Source organism: Carassius gibelio, chromosome B18 (assembly GCF_023724105.1).
Source record: "Carassius gibelio isolate Cgi1373 ecotype wild population from Czech Republic chromosome B18, carGib1.2-hapl.c, whole genome shotgun sequence".
Taxonomy (NCBI): Eukaryota; Metazoa; Chordata; class Actinopteri; order Cypriniformes; family Cyprinidae; genus Carassius; species Carassius gibelio.
In genome coordinates this window covers 4,545,427-4,551,286 of record NC_068413.1, presented here as the reverse complement: position 1 = coordinate 4,551,286, position 5,860 = coordinate 4,545,427, and positions in this window count along the sequence as shown.

Genomic DNA, 5,860 nt, shown 5'->3' with positions numbered 1-5,860 from the left:
TTAATATTGCAAACTAAGTGAATGATAGCCCAAATCGTGGCTTGTTGAGAAGAGGCATGCCATTGCTTTTTAAGTGCTTTTTATAATGTTTTTTTTTTTTTTTTTTTCTGGCAGACAATAAAAGCAAAACTAATCCAATATTCTTAAACTGGAGAATCAACCTGAGCCATATGAGACCAGAATATCTGAGGAACTTTTGACTTGGGCCAGTAAGCGCCAACCCAGAACACCCAAGCAACCACCTGGCAACACATTATAGAACACCCTAGCATCCACATAGCAATGGTAGAAGGAACAGCTGAAGAAATCAAGGAAATTATAGGAAAAATAAAAATAAGGTAATTATTTAAGGGAAGTATTTTCAAGTAGCCTAACAACATCACAGGAACCCACAACACTTCAGAATCATATAGCAGTCAGTTTTGTACAGGCGAACAAATTTTCTTATAAAGTAAAAATCCAGTTTAGTATCCTACATTATATTTCTTGTCAGTATTCTTAAACATCAAATTAAGAACCAACAGATTTTTCTCCCTATATGAATTTATAAAAAGGCAGCGGAGCTGGCATCAACTTCCTCTCCTCACAGGAAATGAAAGCTTTCAAATCACATGCTAAACCGATAATAAGACTAGGCTAAGTTTTATTAGAAACCAATCACTGTCAAATTGGAAATGAATCCTTTACATTAGCAGAAAGATGTCACATCTCTGTGTGTGTGTACTAAGGAATGCTGACCATACGCATGTGCACAGCTTTAAACTATTTTGCTTTTGAGAGGAACCACATATTATTATAAATAAGTCAACAAATATGTGAACCAGCTGTAATCCATCATCCATTTAGTATTTTATCCACTTTTGAGGGTCCGTTTACCATTATAAACCCATTATGGCTCAGTGTGTGCGTTTGTGTGAATTTAACGCAGCCATGCGGAGTGTAAGTGGAACATCGAGGAGACATCTCTCGAGAAACAATACTGCTTTCTCTTCTGTGAACCTCCGCAGGGCACTGCGAGAGTCCAGCGCTCTGAATTTGGGAGACAGAGAGAGAAAGAGGGAATCAGTTTTTTCCTCACCTCTCTTCCGCCATGGAGAGCCTCTTTTCATGGAGAGCAGCTTGAGTCCTCACAAAGACATGAGAGGCCAGTGTGTCCTTCTAGAGTGTCCATGTGTGTGTGTTCCACTGCAAACAGAAAGTTTGGGCTGCCATGGCTTTGGGCAAAAATGTCTTTGTTGGGAAAAGTAATGCCAACTAACAATGTGAGAAATGTCTGGCTGATTTGTTCACCTTCATTGCTTTTAAACCAATAGTCCACCTCAAAATAAAATGTATGTTTACTCATCTCTTGCTGTCTGAAACACATTAGAGCGTTTTTGCAATGGCAGCCACAGGACAACAGTTGTGCTGCTTAATATTTTTTATGGAAACCATGAAAAAAAAAATCAGGAATCTCTGATGAATAGAAAGTTCAAAAGAAAGCATTTATTTATTTATTTCCATTCTTATTATATTTCATTCATTCATTTATCTTCGTTCTGCTCAAGTTACATAACTGTAAAATCATCTAGTGTCATTGGTTCCTACATGACAGCATTTTGAACGACTGAATTTTTTATTCAGGGATGAACCATTTCTTTAATTATTCTTTGGATCACAGCAGGACATTAGAGTTATTTGCACAGTTTCAGTAAATAAAAATGCACACAAACATCCTCATAATCACATACCAACAAACAGATGCAGAAAGGCTTAATTGAGTGAATAGCGAGGTATTTACAGACAATCCTTTTCCGAACTCAAACCCTCCACATCAGAACATGGACAACCAAAATAATGATGTTACATCCCATGTGAAAGTTTAACTACATAACTGCTGCACTCTTGAACTGTATGTCGCTAACTTTTGGAGAGTACAATGCCAAAATTATGTTTACACTACAAACAGGCTTGGCACGTCTCAATTTGGACGCCATCCGATTGATAAAGAGGCCTGAAGATTTCCTAATACCTGAATCCGTAACAGCCGGGCTCGTAATGACACGAAGAGTAGAGAACAAGCCAAGTTGGAGAAAGATAAGGAGCACTAAAATGACTGCTTTCTCATCGCCAGCTCCAGATCAGTGGAGAGTGTTTTCAAAGGGGAACAAGTCGAAACTTTTAGCTGAAGAGTGATTCGACTGACCCCTTTTCCCTTGAAGGGGAGATAAAGAATAGGAAGGAGAGGATATGAAATGCTGGCTGGCATATAAATATAAGAGGGTGAGCTGTATAATAATTAGCCCATTTAATTAGCCGTCTGTGTCGGATTGTGTGCAACTTTCCCAAATGACAGTAAGCGGCACTGACGCTCAAACCGACCACAGAGTGGACATCTGAGACCAGCACCACATGCTTTCTGACTCTCACATACTGTACAAGGACACACACACACACACACACGCTTGCTGAGAATGAGCAATCCAAAAAGAGCTCATCAGCGTAGCCATATGCTTTACCACACACACTTTAACACTTATTTGGTCATAACTCCAATTTGTAGCACACACACACAGAAACAAACAAATGCATTAAATATATTAACAGATATTTCCAGATTTTGTGTATCATTTAAATAATTTATTTAGGTAACACTTTTGTATAGGGACCAATTCTCACAATTAACTAGTTTATTGTTAGCATGCCAATTATTAACATATTGGTTGTTTATTAGCACTTATAAACCACATATTCTGTTTGACCATATTCTACATCTCTAATCCTAGTTAATACCTGAATTTAACAACAACCTACTAACTAACTATTAGTAATAATTAAATTGTATACCATTTTAAAAATATGTTAAAAGGAACACCTTTTAATCATATAAAAAGCTCTGTCATAAACAGCATAAATAATACATACTGTAAACCATGTCAAAAACTACTGCCATAATTTTCCATAATACCATAGTGTTCTTTGATGTAAGTAGCATTTTAAAATACATGATTTTTACATGGTATTTAGTTTTTATATGTACTGCATTTATACAAACACATACACTACTGTTCAAAATTACAATCTGTAAATATTTTAAATATGTCTATTTTAATTTTTCAATCTCACCAAGACACCAAGATTTATTTGATTATCAATACAGGAAAAACTGTAATTTAAAAAAATAAATAATAATAATTATATATATAATTATGTAATTATATATATAATTATGTAATTATATATATAATTATGTAATTATATATATAATTATGTAATTATATATATAATTATGTAATTATATATATATATATATATATATATATATATATATATATATATATATATATATATATATATATATATATATATATATATATATTAGTAGTAGTAGTAGTACAAAAATAAGGGTTTGTTTCATATGTTTCATAAATGTAATTTATTCCTTGATGCAAAGGTGAATTTTCGGCACCATTACCATGCTGGTTTGCTGCTCAAGAAAAAGATGATTTCTCATTAGTATTGTTCTAGTAAAAAAATGTTTTTATATAAAACCATAATACATATTTTCAGTACTCCAGTATTTGAAATCTAAATTTTTTGTAACCTTATAAATGTATGTGTGTGTGTGTGTGTGTGTGTGTGTGTGTGTGTGTGTGTGTGTATATATTATGTGGTTGGAAGATGAAGGAAAGATTCTCTGACCCGAGGGAAGCCACGACAGATGAAATGAATGTGTCTATGCTACAATGAGATAGATTGCATCATAAATGTTAGATCATTTTTTATCAAATCGCAGAATTAAATATTAAAAGGATGGATAATGAACTGCACTATCCCCTGTTCTCAGTCCAGAACACTTTTCAAGACTTTTGACAGACAGCGAGTCACAGTGGTACAATAGAGCAGCCCACAATAATCCTGGTTTCAAACTGCTTGCTAAATCTCCCTAACTATGTCAGCCTTCATTATCTTGCTTCATGTTTTCGCTTGTGACGGCTACCAATAGTAAACTCCAACAAATCTTTATGTTTGCAAAGTTGAATGAGAAGTTTCAGTTATTTCAGGCAGAGCTTTAAGCTCATATTATAAAATATGTCAGTAGCTCTTTTTGTTGCTAACAAAGGCTTAGTAGAGGAGCTAAAAAGGGTCTAGAAGCTTCTTCTCCTGTGTGACATTTTCCCCATTACAGCTGCGACTGTGGTGCGTTATTGAGGATGTATCTGTGGCACAGATCTTAGGCAGTGCTCACAGAAAGAGAAAAGAGTGACACTATCAAAGAGACGAGGCAGTCAGGAGCCCAACCTGGGGAATTAACTTCCTCTTTCTGACCTACAGGATAACTCAGACACATACACACACACACACACACACACACACACACGCAAAGGCTGTTTCATAACACTGAGGTAAATGTACCCTACTGCTTTATGATTCCACTCGTATGTCCTTTACCGAAAAGTAGAGTTTTATTGTCGTGTGATGGTATCAAATGATATACAGTAAAGCACCATAATACTAAATGATTACCATATTCATATACTAAGCCATTTATACAGTACTAAGTGACAACTCAAAGGAAATCAATCATGATACGTAAGCAAAAACATGGTATTTCTATACAATGTATAACAAATGTTCAAAGTAGTATGTAGTAGTACCATGGAATATCATTTTAAAACTGCATCATAATAGTAATGTAACTTGATACCATCACTAAACCATGGTACCAGTACATTTTAAAAGCAAAGCCACAGAATTTTTAGTTCTGTTCTGTGTTTTTCTTTTTTTTTTTTTTTTTTTGGTATTACCACAGTACATAAAAAATAAAATAACACCGCCATAATACCATGTCCAAAAAATTTAGATACCATGTTACTTTTTGTAATTATATTTACTTACTTATTTTTTACATTACTGAATTGCTGTAAGAGATGGTTTAGTACACTCACTAAATGATGGAAAGATGGGTAGAATGATAGATAGATAGATAGATAGATAGATAGATAGATAGATAGATAGATAGATAGATAGATAGATAGATAGATAGATAGATAGATAGATAGATAGATAGATAGATAGATAGATAGATAGATAGATAGATAGATAATGAATGGCAGGTGAACAAATTAGTTTTAGTAAGTGTCCATGAAGTTAACACACACACAATTCAGGTAAAGTGATAAAGAGCAAAGTGAAAACAGCCGGAGTGGCAGATGTCTCCTCCATAGGCATCTGAGGAACGAAGGCAGCCGAGCAAGCCCAGCACAGCACACTCTCTCCAGGCTTGAGCATCCAGCTCAGGCCTCCACACTGTGGGTCACCTCCAGAAGTTAATGACCCTCTCTGGGTCTGAACCGGTCCACCACAGGTGGCACATTAACCCTGCGGCACAAAAGAAGTGGCCTGTAAACTCCTCACAGCATGAGGACAAATTTATCAGATCTGTGTGAGTAAAGAACATTGACAACTTGGACAGCTAGACAAATCTCCTCAATTTAGCCACCATCCCTCAGCGCATGTTACACACGATCGGCACATTTCTAACTCTTACTTGCAAACAGGTAAGCACGCTCACATCCCCACAGAAATCACACACTCGCAACCAAGTGGTGGCGACAAATCAAAGTTCTTCTCTGAATTTCTTTGTGTACTATCCTCCTGATGCTTCTCATTGTAGCAATGCACAGCTGCTGTATCAGAACCGCTGATTAATCAATAATTCAGTATGGAGAGTTAATGTTTGATGAGCAGAGCTCCTGTGGTCAAGCACTAACGAATGGTGGCCGTGATGGTTAGCTGGGAACGATTTTTTCAATCAGGATAAAGAGGCAGACGTCATGTGGACTGAAACACAAACCTACATGCTCCTGAAAGGTGCACT